The following is a 15626-nucleotide window of genomic DNA, read 5'->3' on the forward strand; positions in this document are numbered from 1 at the left end:
TCATGTATGTAAAGTTTGGTGAGGATTGGACACATACTTTTCAAGAATTAGATTGGAAACATATATTTTTGAAGTATTTTTGGCAAAAAAGGGCCGTAACTCCTAAATGACTAAAGCGATTTCCATGACTATCGAACTTGATCAAGATATTATGGTCACAAACATGTGTTTAAAGTTTGGTGAGGATTGGACAAACGGTTTTCAAGAATTAGATCGGAAACAATCTTCGGGAATTTTTGGCAAAAAAGGGCCGTAACTCCTAAATGACTAAAGCGATTTCCATGACTATCGAACTTGATCAAGATATTATGGTCACAAACATGTGTTTAAAGTTTGGTGAGGATTGGACAAACGGTTTTCAAGAATTAGATCGGAAACAATCTTCGGGACGTACGTACGTACGTACGTACGTACGTACGGACAAGGGCAACCCTATATGCCGCCACTTTGTGGGGGCATAAATATGTAGGTACAAGTATGCTACAACAAAAAATAAAACATAGCAATGCTGAGTTTTGTTATACACGCAAAAGAGAAAACTAATTGTTCACCAATGTACCCCACAAACTCGTAACGCAGTGAAAACAAGCGTTAAAACCTAGGTCACCCGTATCAGTTCTTTGTATCTTGCTATTTATGCATGAATAACGCAACATGATAAACAGCGAGCACTTTATTTTGACTGACATTATCCATTTTATCTTCACACTTGGAGTGTTGCTGAAGTTGACTTTTGTCATTTTCAGTGTTTATACCATCTTTTTACTGACACCGTTTTTTCTAGCCGACGGCGTTCCACAACGATTCACCTGGTTCGTGAAAAATTGTGATATTCCGGCCCGGTGTTTCAGTAATTTTCAGTACGGCACGAGTTTTAAGTACTGCTTGTTTCAACATAAAAACAAATTAGACAATTTGTTTTAAATGAAAATGTATAATTATTTCCTCAATAAATTTAAACAAAATAGAAATCATTCTATCAATCAGAGACTAAGTAGATGGTTAAAAAAACTGATTTAAATTAATGAAAAAGCTGAAACAATTTTCAAATAAAAAATATATAACAAATTATTCCAAATCATTTGTGAATATAATTCATACTCCAAGAAGTTTATTACATACTATAATAATTACTAAAATTAGCTGAAAAGTAAAAAAAGGTCTCACCGTAAAGGAGACTTAAGCGAATACTATGACGTCATTGTTCTTATATTGAAACAACTGGCTGTTCCAATGGTGAAAAATGTTTTGAATGGCATGGAATTATGCCATAAAGACAGAAAAAGACAAATTCACATTAAGGAGTACATTTCGTGGGCATAGTGCAAGACTAATGTTAAAGCCCTGTATATCTATATAATACTGTTCAATCGTCTTGCACGAATGCCTTGATTTCTTAAGTGAAGCATAGGCAGCATTGCCTTACATGTTTAACATGCTAATTGATTTTCTCAATCGAGGCTTTCAAAGTCAACCACATGTAACAAAGATCATACTAAACATACGAAATAAATAAGCTCGCTTACGGCTACGAGCAATATTTCCAAAAAAAATAGCTTGTTGGTGATGGTTGCTGCTGTCATTGTTGGTGATTGTTTCTGTTGTCTGTGTGTGTTGTTGTTGTTGTTGTTGTCGAAGTTGATGTTGTTAATAATGGTGTTATGATCACAAGCATGTATCAAATACTCAGGGTAGCCTACATGTTTCGGTTGCATTTAGTTTGGTCCTCTGTTTCCAAACACCGATGTCTCGTATTCAGAATTTAACGTCAAATGTTTACAGTGTCGACTAAACTATGTAAATCAAAACGCGAGCAGGGCTGGGGGACACGTTTTGCCTGTCTTACTAGATTTGATAAACACGATAAACACATCACTGGTTTACATGCGAGTACGCCCAAAAGTGTCAAATACATTATCATTACATCTGAGATTATCTTAGGGCTATAGAATAGTGAATTATTTATTGTGTATTACCCTCCTACACTCGCATGCTTTGCATCTGTTTTCCTTAAAAGGTCGCTATTATTTAACAGCAGCATTTTTTCAGGACACTCTGACCTTGACTTAAAAAACGTTGTAGTGAAAATAAGTTTATTTTACGTTTGAAATTTGATTGATTATGAAATAAATATATTTCTGTGTTTTATTGTGAATAATATACGGGAGTTTTTGTTTAGACATTATTAATTTTATATCGATTGTGAAGTAAGTTACATTAACTTATGCTCATTAACCGCTAAGTAAATTAGTTAAGCGATGCCCACACCTCTGGTTTTAATCATGGTTGAGTAATATTGAGTTGTTCGACTGAAAAAAGCACGGCTTTCTTGTTATTGTTTTCATGTCACATTGACACTGGACCTGTTTACAAAACTCATTCAGGCTGGCATAGGTGGCTAAGATAATTTTACTGACTGTGTGTAAAGGCTGTGCCAGAAGTCCAACCGGGACCAAGAGATCTGAACCCAGCATGTGTTGACACCATTTTCAACCTGTTGGTGCTCATTAAACTCAGATTAGTATCCTGTGTTATGGTGTGCTAAAATTAGCACATATACATGGCGAGGTACACCCACAGAGGTGCCACGTGTGTGACGAACATACGTGCTGATAAGCCTTGTCATAGAGTTTCTTTTGAAAATAGGTCAACAACGAGCAATGACAATTAGGTCAAGTCACGTGGTAGTAGACGAATTAATAAACCCTTAATGAAAATATTTGGAAATACATACGCACAATCATACTTGGCGCATTTGTATCGAGAAAAGATCCTGCCACTTTTTTTTAAACAAATGCAGATTATATGAATAGTTTAGGTTAGATTTTTTAGGATTATATATAAAACCTTTTATGGGATTTTTTTGTAAATAAAATATTGGATATTCATAAATGCATTGATCATTCTATCATTAGTTAACCAAATATATCATTTAAAAGCTTAATAAACGAAAGAAAACCATGGACTTTTTTTAAGAAACTGGCGACCTCAGCGTTCCTTGAATACCTCTCTTTGAACTATCTCCCCATGCTTGAGCAATCTATAATTATTATCCGCGATATTGTTATGGATATTTCATCTAAATACATATCACCGACCTATTATCATATGCTAGGAATTCGGGGTATCAGTTCCTAGTAGATATGCCAGAATCGAACATCAAAGGGGCGCGGCGCGTGGAAATATCATTTATAGACACCCTATACGTTATCTGATAACAAGAGGTGTTAATTAATTTACCATGGTAGTTAAATATACATGTATGAGTCGTACAGGTCTTCAGACGTAACACATAAATTGAACACCACTCTAGCAAAGTATGTACAGCTATAATCAAATCTATAGCAAGATAAATGATTTCGCCATCATGAAATAACGTCATTGTACAATTTTAATAACAGTCGAAATTTGCTATGTCGAAATATGTTATTTCGATGTTCCGGTTATGTCGAAATGTATTCGAATCTTTTGGGTTAAGTTAGATTTGTTTCGAGTTTGAATATCTATTTTTCGTTATCTCGAATATTTCTCGAGATCCTAACCACTACGGCATAGCGAGTTTTGACTGCACTTTATACGTGACCTGATAAATGAAAAGTGTTGGAATTGTTTATATTATTTCAGATTCGTGGTCATTTAATACGAATTTTATTCATCTCGTTTAATACAGGCCGTATTATATGACCACGCATGTAATGTACTCTAAGTAAGAAGGTAAGTAAGTAAACTGTTTATTATTGTAACTTGTGTATAATTATACAAAGTACAAATTCTCAGAATATAAAAATCAAGCGGATACCACCCTGTTCTATGGGCCTATGAGGCACCAATCAGAACCGGTTTACAATAATCAGATTAAAGATGCATTCTAATGTAAAACAGACTTATTAAAAATCACAGTTTTGAAAATCACAAGTAAGGTATACATGGCAATCGCAAAAGTTGGATTTTCAGTGTTCTACCATTATACTAGTATATCATAAGTAATAATACCATGACTATATGTACTTCTAATCAAAAAGGCACGTACTAGAAATTTAGGCAGTGGATAATTCGACATTAAATGAAACAGTCTTTCATTATCATTCAAGCCATTGTCCTGGTGTACTCTATTTACAAGACACACAGACAGACAGACATAATTGTTTTATTGTCGTAAGCACGTTATTTAACAGTTTCTTGTCAAAATATAGAAAATATAAGCACACATATAAATATTCAGTATGGTCACAACGATACATACCCTAAATACAAAGAAGAGAGAAAAGTATAAGTGAGTTAAATTTAAGAAAAATAAAATAAGGTATCAAAAAGGGAAACAAGATACATATCAAAATCAAACTGTTATATGTATATTTAATATAGTAATGAAGTATTATGGGAGGCTATTTACAAATGTCATAATACTTGAAAGATCTAAACGATGTTATTGTTTAAAGAATTTCTTAAAGCTGCACTCTCACAGATTGTGCGTTTTGCCAACTTTTTTTTTTGTCTTGGAACGAACCAAATTTTGCGAAAATCCATGGAAACCAGTTATATAGGACTGCTGCCAAAAATCAGATCGCAGATTTTTATATTTAAGTTCAAGAATTGATGTTTTATGCATTTTTCTTAAACCGTTAGTAACGGTTTAAGCCATAAAACATTAATTTTCGAACGGAAATATGAAAAATGTCAGCAATCTTATATCATTGGTGTACAGATATTTACGCAAATATTTGCTCTTTCCAAGACAAAAAATAAAAAAAGTTGTAAAAACAGTGAATCTGTGAGAGTTCAGCTTTAACATAAGTGCTTGATTTATAAATTTACCTCAGCTACTTAGTATGTAATTAATTCTGCATGCCACCTTTAATGTGTTTTAACGTGTTATAAATCGTTTAGATGATACTTTCTGTCAATATATGTTTGACTTATTTAACACCAATTTACAGCACAACAATTTGCTGAAGATACGTTTCGGATACCATAAATAGGCATAATTATGATCAGTGAACAAAAACGACAGTGTTGTAGAAAATGTTTATTTATCGACAACTGTCAAAGCGGAAATATAAACGCTAAAATATCATATTTTCTGACCGATTTGTCTAAAATTGTTTATATTAATCACGTTCGGGCGTAAAAAATATTGGTATTTATCACTTCTGAGGAGTTCAATATCTTTGGTCACGCGAAACCATCATCAGTGGCCGTATTTAGTTACCTCTGGTGAGGCATAATTATCTCCCTTTTGTGATCACGTGACAAATCGGGAACCAGAGGTGAAAGGTGTCATGCTTCTTAAGTGCAATTCCAAAACAATTTCGCAGCCCCTAACGCACTTCGAGACTGCTAATTATGTCCTAAAATAACACATTACCGTATTGACTTTATTGAACCCCACAAAAGGAGCAAATTGAATGTAATTGAACCCTTTGCTGGCATTGTCGTCAATTTTCTGGTGCGGCTTCGTCCCTCCACTTCAAAAGTGTTAAAATTTAGACTAATTAAACAAATCGATTCGTTTGATTTGAGACAGAAAATGAAGCCAAATTTGGAAACTTTTGAATCTGACTGCCAAATTGCAATTGTATGAGCTACGTTGGGGAATTGATGTAGTAACCAAGGGTTTTTATCGGAATTTGATTCACCCCTGGCCCCTTTAAACACTGTATTGTTGTTCATTTCAAGCGTCCGTTTGATCTTGATTCTTGAACAAATCGGATTATTTCGTCACTGTCTCTTTGAATAAAAGATCTCCTTTGAAGAGCTAATGCTCTTTTCAATATTGAACAAATTTCTGAAGCCCTCTCTTGCAATTCGCTACAAGTCTGAAAGAAGATGAAATTTTAACCTGTAGCGTTCAAAATTGTCAATATTTCTAACGATGCTTTTGATCGGCAATATATGAGTCACACTGACATATTTTGATAACATTTTTTTTTTGTTGGATATGAATAATCGGAATGGAATAGATTGAATGATTGTCAAAAGCAAAGAGAAAGCTCATTTCGCTGCCTTTTCTCGAATATGCATTAAAGAATCTAATCCAGACATCTTTTCATCCTCAACTTTTATAAATACCTCGGGGACGAACTGAAGTTTAAAGCTGTACATTTGTTGAGTGAAAACTTTAATGGTAAAGCTGATTTACCGATCAATTATATTGGTGTATCATTTCCAGAAATCATCGATTTCTCACGTAACCTCGCGTGACAACACGGAAACAGCGGGAGATCACGTGACCCGAGGGCGCTACCGTATGGTTTTGAAATGTACACAAACCCAACACTGCCAATTAATCTATTAATAAACCACACGGTCAATTATCTACAAATATCAATTGGTGTAAACTTTGACACGTCCGGTGACAACCAGTGCTGTTTATTTCAGGCAGGTCTATTTTCGTCCCAGGAACGAATTTTCCCGCGTTATGTGAAACATGTAATTATACTGTCGAACTGACACACAGGATCGTGTCATTTGAAAGGTGACAGCGCTTTCGACATATTGGTACATTTTTCTTCTGACAAGGACTAACAGATACCAAATGATGCGGGTTTGAAGTAGCCTTTTGAAATACGATACGATACGACAGCTACCAAATGGGTAAGAATGTAAGGTATCTTTAACTATTTTGATAACAGGTGATGCTATAATGAAAATTAGTAATTCAGGACTTCAGTTTATGACTATTTTACGAAAAAAATCTAGATAAATCACACTGACTTATATAAGAAAAAAAAACTTAAGAAACTTAATTACCCTTATTTCACCCGGATTCACCTTATTTCTAAGGATGATTATTACCAACATGGGATTTTCTACCCTTTTTATTTTTATATAAAAGAATGTCATTAAAAGGGAAATCAAAGCGATCAGTTACACATTTTGAGTTCGATAAAAACTGATAATAACGAAAAAAAGAACGTTTGGTGACATTTAAAGTAAAAAGGACACCTGCCAAGTGTAATTATATATGAACATCTTTGCATTTACCTATTCGATCACCTGTCCTCCAGGAAGACTCGTTGCACAATACGACGACACAGAGTAACAACGAATTTTACCGACCAAGGTCCTTGTATTACCGACTCTCAAAATAAAATAAATAATTGCATTATTTCAGCCAAATAATTTCATTATTTCGGCACCACCGCACTGAAACAGACGGTTTAATGGCCGCAATTACATTTCGATTCTTTATATAATTTTCCCGTTGCAGTCTGTGCTATTGTGTGTCACGCATTCAGCTGTTCCAAATTGGGGCAAAGGAGAAGGTTGTGTGTGCGTTCTTTACCTTGTCTGACCCTGTTTTGAAGGATAAAACATTTTCGCTCATCGGTGTAATAACAATAATGCTTTTTTATATCTAGTCTGCGTTTGTGGACTGTCGACGTTTTTAAATCGTTCGTTCTTCGGCCTCAAAATGTTGTTTAAAGATGCACTCTTACTCCGAAACAAAATAAGGGAGTGTCACATTAAGTCACACTTTGGGGTGTGATGGGGGTCATGCCATAATGCAGCCATTACAGGGCGTTGGCAGAACTTATAAACTCTACAACATCCTCAACAACAACAACAACAACAACAGCAACGGTTTGGCAGTGCTCCTTGTGACATTATACAAGGCCAACATAACATTTGTCGCTGCTGGGCTGCTCCATAAGTGTAATACATAGCATTTTAATATACACCTTCAGGAAAGTCTATCTCAATTAGTTATGTTATACTAAACATTTCAAGTTACAGTCCATTGATAATATAAAGTGTCATTTGTTTTGATATAGAATTTCATATACTATTCCATTTACCTACAAATTGCATACTCTTAAGAAGATAGTAATCTGTAAAATAATCGAATCTATGGTCTAGATATCTATCTATCTATTCAATTCTTATTTGAAATTGCATTGATAAACTTCAGCTTGAATATAAAAAAGACCCTCCAAATAGTTATAGGGACTCGGGCATGTTTTGGGACCATTTTTTCCTCGGGCATGCATCTGAAAATACTTATATTATAACTATTTTACACTTTGAAAGCAAAATAGCAGAACAAATACAGTAATAATATATTTTTTTCTGGTTTAGTGTGCTGCGAATACACGCCGGAAGAGTAAAGGAGCAATAAGAAAACTGACAACAAAACCTCACGCCCACAAGGATCATACACAAATAAAGGATAACTTAACCTAAATTCAATTTGTTATTAACGCAATTCAAAATCGTGGACTTCAAAGACAATATTTGTGCATATATCAACATTTATTGAACGGTTCCAGGCGCCAGTATCTTTGACACCCCTAATGATTTGTCATACCTGCTTTCGTCATAAACAGTTAATTTTACAAAAACACGAGCGAACACATTAAACCCAACTGATTTTGTTTTCAATAAATTGAGCTGTTAAGTTTATTTTTGGTTTTAAGTATACCCGCCTTTTAAGAATGATACGTTTTGAATATTTGATGATATGTGTTTGTTTGTTTACAAATGGCCAATACAAATGAAAGCATAAAGAGTAAGACGTAACGTCACGAGAATAATTTGATGTCTTTTGTGGCTATGAACTTGTTAGTGCGGCTGTTACGCGATATCTTAATTCAGAGTGTGACGTTTGGTACAAGGCAATACATAAAGGAAATTTATTATTTCGCTTTTCTATTAAGTTGTACTATAAATCAATTTATCAATGTAATAGTTTCGTATCACTCCTGATAAATGGTATCAAATCCATATAATTGCGTAATTTGCTTAATTGCGCATGCATAAATTCCTCAAAACGTTTTGAGGGTATGACATTTGTCTGGGAGATGATATTTAAAAATGTTAATGTCCTATACATACCTATTAGCCTTACTTTATTTGCGTATATCTGAGAGCATAAAAATCAAGACACTGAAAGGAATATTTGTAAGAGTGGTACACCCATGAGTGACAATAACACTTGATGTGATCATGAGTGAAATAAATCCTGATCGAAAATTTAGAAATCAATATTCAACAATTTTTTGTATATATTGTGCTTAAATGAAGAGAAAAATGTCAATATTATTGGTGTTAGAAGAAAGAAATACGGTTCCAACATAGCTTGAAAGTTATATAATTACCGCAGTGAAAAGAAACGGCAGGTAAAATAGCATTTCACCGGAACGTATAAAACTCTTCAAGCTACTTATCCCGCATAAAGCAATCAATCAACATTTTACAAAACACGTCAAGTGGCAAAAGGACAGTATGGCCATACCTAAATGAGACAAGCCAAAGACGCAATACTCGTTGGCGACCGCTGCTGAACGTCGGGGGTTCAAACCCCGGTTGCGTCGAATTGAAAGACGTTCAGCCTGATATGCCGAACCTGGCAGTACAACACTTGCCTGGTGCTCGGCATTGAAAGGGTAAAACTGGAAAATGGTGTACTCAGTACTTGTTAAACCAAGGAAAGTTGTATTCCGTGTATCGGTGCTGCTATACACCGAGCACGTCAAAGAACTTTAAGGTCTTTTAGCAAAGAGCTAGGTATCGCACGAGGGTCTCTTGTATATAACTCTGCTTCTTCAAGTCTTCTTATATCTAGATTTGACTGGTACTGCAGCCACTCCTGTCTCAGGTCACTTATAGCATTTAAACACAATTTAAGTCGTGCTGGCGTCACGGCGGGCTCAAGCTATAATGCAGCTAATGGGCACGGATAGACCTTGATAAACTGAAAGAGACAATCAAACAAAGAGACGAAAAAATCGAGGCACAAACTGCACGACCGCTCCAGGAGAAGCAACCGGCGGTATTCAGACTGGGAAAAGACGAGATAATGAAACCAATTAACAATGAGCTACGACTGGAATATGATTTACCGGATACTGGGACAGCCCAAATAGCAAAATAGAAAAAAATGAACAACAAACAAGCACAACATAAACAACAACAACAACATCTTCCTCCTCCTCCTCCTTACTCCCCTTCCTCCTCCTCCTCCTCCTTCTCTTCCTCCTCCTCCTCCTCCTCCTCCTCCTCCTCCTCCTCCTCCTCCTCCTCCATCTCCTCCTCCTCCTCCTCCTCCTCCTCCTCCTCCTCCTCCTCCTCCTCCTCCTCCTCCTCCTCCCCCCTCCTCCCTTCCTCCTCCCATCCTCCTCCTTACTCCCCCTCCTCCTCCTCCTCCCTTCCTCCTCCTCCTCCCTTCCTCCTTCCATCCTCCTCCTCCTCCTCCTCCTCCTCCTCCTCCTCCTCCTCCTCCTCCTCCTCCTCCTCCTCCTCCTCCTCCTCCTCCTCCTCCTCATCATCATCATCATCATCATCATCATCATCATCATCATTATCAATATCATCAATATCATCAATATCATCATCATCATCATCATCATCATCATCATCATCATCATCATCATCATCATCATCATCATCAGCCGATTTCGAGGCACGATGATGATGATGCACACTCATAAATTAGTCATGATTGGAGTTCTTGAACATTAAAGACATATTCCTTTTTTCCCGCTATCGAGTTATAACCCTTCTCGTTTACCAGAGTTACGTACCTTTCACCTGAGTGACGTACAACACTCGTTAGATTTTATAACGATCGAACATTTGATGAATGAGAATGGTCATAACGGGAAATAACGTCAACGTAAATACCTAAACTAAAGCATACAGTCATAATGGCAAAGGTAACGTAAGGTTACAGTGAGGACCTAGTCAGATTTGACAGTTCTGAAACCTGTTTGGATTACATTAAGGGCTTTCACTCCCTAACTCGTAAATTCTGCACTTATTTCACTTGTACAATCAACACCTTAATATAATTTTTCAATCCTAGTGCTGGCCATCAAAGGACTTTGAATTAATTTCTAATATATCGCAATAAAACATTTTACACTGAATTTGTTTTTATTACATGCACGTGTTAATGGATTGTCCAAGAGGCAGATTTATTTCGGGTTTCTTCAATAAATCAATCTTAAGCAGCGGATCCATAGCATAATAATGATGTAAATGAAAATAAACCAAGATTTAAAAACCAAAGGTATGCTGCTGAATTTATATTTGGTCATAAAATTTGCTCGGGCTTTGAATAGCATCTGGTGCGAGGATTTTGTTTTATGATCACTAAAGAGGAAATTAATCGGAAGAAGAATTTATGTTATATTCACTTGCGCATGAAAACAGTGTTCAGAACACATAAAGCAATTTTCAGTTGACAAACATTCAGCAAAGCTTTGCAATTTTCTTTTTCCACTTCAAATGCATTTTGCGTTTTCATTCGCGCTCGATTTGTCGCGAGGGAATCATTAAAGGCGCGCTTGATTGGCGCAGCTTAAGAGGCAAATCTCTCGAATAGGTTTTCTGAATTGGATTTGTTTAATCGAGTTTCTGTAACATCACTTACGAGATTTTCTACTTTAAAGATGAAAGAAAAGATGAAAACTCATGTTTTGACAATAAAATGGCAAATTGGATTTTATGTTAAGTATCCAAGTCTCTTTAGATGCAAAGATATGACTAGTCTTGTCATGTTTCATTTCCAAAGCAAAGTAAGTGATTTCGATTTGAAATCGTATTTTGGTTCAATTCTATGTTCATGTACAATATTCCAAAACAGACGATGGTTTGATTATATCAAGCGAAGCGCATTATCCCGATATAGTGATTGTAACACATCATTTGGTTGTGAGTACGGACTTTGTAATCGGATTATGAGGCTAGTCCAAAGGGGAGACGTTCAGTATTATTGAATGTATTCAATGTTCAGTTGAATCCAGTTGGCTCGAACCCCAACTCCTGACCTCGAACCTCGGAATATTCGAGCCAAGCGGGAATGCTTACCTTCAGTATAATGAAATCGGTTCTTTACATCCAGTTCGAGCCAACGAAGAATTCGAGCAAGCGAGTTCGAGCCAACGGGGTTAGACTGTATATGCATATGTATATTTGTGTATGACGAGAGACTTTGTAGTCTAAATTAAAATAAACTTCTATTCTGTTCCGTTCTGTTTACTCGTTCCTTTGGATTTGCCTCACTGTCCAGCCCATGGAAAGTATACAGCAAAAAAACGCCGTATACTCAACATTTCTTTCGCAAGTTCCTTATTCAGTCATTATTTCCCGAAGTACTATTTATATACACAAATCAAGCAGTCGCGCACCTGCAGTTGATCGGTATCCAATGAGGCTACGCGACATGAAGAGCTATTTTTAAACAAATGACTACTTTTTTGAATGTTATAGATTTAAGATAAGTGTGTCACGTAACAAAAATGGCGTAACGCAGTGGTTAACACAAGGCGTTTCCGGTTCGATTTCCGGCTCATGTGTAGGTGAGTTTCTGTTTTGTGGACACCAAGCCGGACAAGTGTGTTTCCTCCGGGTACCCCAATTTCCCCTACAAAACAAGACCACACTCTCTCCCGAAACCGACTCTCCCCACAATCAATGTAAACTAAATATACATTTTGTAGTTTAAAAAAATGAACTAGATCTTCTAATGCGGTGCTTTGAAGTTGGGAGCTACTTTTATTATTTATTAGAGCTCATGCAATTGCAATGCACATCATTATCTTCATATTTTTCATGTCTATAATGTAATGATTTCCTAGAGTGGATGCATTTTTTCGCAACCCAGTCCCGCGGTGTTACAACACTCCCCCTAGTGGGCAGTCCTGATTTCCCCGCGGGAGAAAACTCATTTTGATGTGTATCATATCGCCCTTTGTTACCGAATCGGTGGGGGTGCCGTAGATGAAAGCATTCTCGTACAAATATAGTTCCCAGGTAAGCATGATGCAAGTAGAGTTTTTTGGAAGCCGAAATGCAAGAGAGAGAGAGAGCGATGAGATATAAAATGATTATTATATTTACATTCGTTTTCTAAATGGAGAGGTGTTGCAGAAATAAGTAAGAGGAATTAAGTCAACTAAAGATGTTAGTTTGATGATGAGAGCATGTGAAAATGTTAAGGATATGTGGTATCATACAGAAAACATGGATGATGTATCACAAGGGAGCAATAAGCTCTATTTCTCTTCTTCCAATGATTTCAATCTCGTACACCAGAGTGAAGATGCTATGCATGTTGTTGTTTCGTTGATATTGTTTTTTTGTATCATGTATGTTTCATAAAAATAAGACTTAAACTATGCTATATGCTTATAAATTGAATATTTGTTTGTTATCATTGATAAAAGCATAATATTTTTTTTGATAATATGTTCTGATGCATGTTCTCCTTAGTAATAATATATATTTGATATGTTTGTAATGTATTCTAAATGTAATACTAAATGGTATATTGACTATTGTATATATGTATGATCATGTTGATGGATGATGAACTGTAGGTTTAAATACAAATAAGCTATTCTATTCTATTCTATTCATGCCATTATATTTATCATTATCAAACCTCTGATGAATTAGAATGGTTGTTCTTAATCCAGTAAAATGTACAAAATATACATTGGCTTAATAATCATTTTTTATACGAACTAATTTATTATCGACCCGCGGTCAGTATTTATTATTAACTCTGACTGTTGAGCTCAGTGTTTATGAGTCAACCCTGATTAATTGTGCCTATAAAGTAACACCAGAGTTATGCCACTTGGACAGTAAAATATAAGTTTGATTTATAATCAGGAATCATTGAAGGACGATGTTTACCGAAGAAGGCTATTAAACCATAAACAATTAATCTGTTGACAAATCAACACTAAGATGATGGTCTACGTAAATAATTACAACCAAGGGTCGATAATAAGTTAGTTCAAATAGAAATAAATTGATATATAAATTTTATATATCAATTTATTTCTATTTGAACTAACTTATTATCGACCCTTGGTTGTAATTATTTACGTAGACCATCATCTTAGTGTTGATTTGTCAACAGATTAATTGTCCCGGTAAGCTAACACCAGAGTTGTGTAAAATATATTTTGACCGGTCCGGAAAGAGGGCACGAACGTAAACCGGTAACACGGATTACCGAGTTACCGGCAACGCAGCGTGCCCGAGGATCGGATTTTTAAAACGGGACCGGAAACATGACCTTGATTTTTTCTTGCATTTTATAATTTAACTATTTGTTTGAAATTGACGTAAAAAACACATTTTACTGACGTCATAACGCATGCTAATTTTAGATCTATGTTAAAGTCAAGAAGTTTCTCTTAAGTCACGTTTTAAAACATTTTTTATTATATTTCTTGTAGAAATATATATTCGATCGAGCTGTATTAATATGCCATATTTTACATTCCATTACCTATATGGTAAAAGAAATAAAGAGTGGCGCTTTGTCGCGAGTGACTCTTCTGACAAAATTGAAATTTGCAGCACGCCCAATTTCACCGGATCCGGATATGTCTATCCGGTGAGCAAGAATGGTGAATCTTGATAGAAAACTACCTGGGGTTGTATTCAATATTCAACTCAAGTCAATCTTATGGTCATACATCATTGACTTCATTCACTCTATTGGTCTGTTATTAATAACAAGTAATCCGATTAGCTACATCGTTCTTAGATGCAATTAAAAATTGTATTGAGCCCAGGAAAAGCAAAATCTGCCTAGCGTTCAGTTAAGGTTTTTTTCAGCTAACGCATTAAGAGTTGGTTTCCCGCTTGTAGTTTGTGCTCTGTGATGCAATAGGGATACAAAACAGATTGCTAACTTAAACTAACGCAAGCTATTGTTAGCCTTAAAGTCACGACAGGCAGTCGTAGAATATCAGCGATGAACTCTATGTAACTTCTTTTCCAATCATTTAAATATTAACCAGATTTAACAGATGGTGGCATGTTTTTGCGCATATTATATTACAGATCAATGCTGACTATTACGTTACAAAGGCAAACGTGTTAAAGCGAACAGGTCTATCATCATTTCAATCGGTGTTTGATTGACACTTCTGAAATCCCTGGACATTTCTGAGCCGTCAGTCATGCTTCAAAGGTATCCAGGAATAACATGATATCATCTGTGACTCTTGCTAATTTTAATTATTCATTGAAGTTGTCTGCTGCTATCACATTACACAGGGCGGTGAACGTAACGCTATTGTAAATGAAACAAGAGGTACAAGGTAGCGAAGAAACTCGCCTACAGAAACATTACCAGAACGTGTGTGCCAACCAGAGAGTATAATGTCAAAGGAATCGTTTGCTTTTATATTGTTTTGTTTAGAATATTCATAACTAGACAGCTTTAAACTGCAGATAGCATTGATTTTTATTGCATACGAAATGCCTTCGTGCCATTGAACGATAATAAGATGAAACAGTTTGTTGTTGCTGAGGTAAATTTCGCAGCAAAAATAAAATTTGAATGCTATCTGAAATAATTTATTTTGCATTAATTTTACTTAATATACACATTTTAATGTTAAAACACTTGTACGTTTCGTTAAATATGACTTTAAAAATCTCAGGAAATCGACTTCACTTAAGAAATGACTTATGAAGATATACAGCCCCTTTGTCATATTAAACAAAAACTTTCTAATGCAAAGACTCGCTATGAACTATGTTTCATTTGTATCGCTACGGATTACTTCCCGTGGTATTGGTATCACCATGGTTTACTTTCCATTTCATTTGTATCGCTACGGATTACTTCCCGTGGTAATGGTATCACCATGGTG

Source organism: Mya arenaria, chromosome 5 (genome assembly GCF_026914265.1).
Source record: "Mya arenaria isolate MELC-2E11 chromosome 5, ASM2691426v1".
Taxonomy (NCBI): domain Eukaryota; kingdom Metazoa; phylum Mollusca; class Bivalvia; order Myida; family Myidae; genus Mya; species Mya arenaria.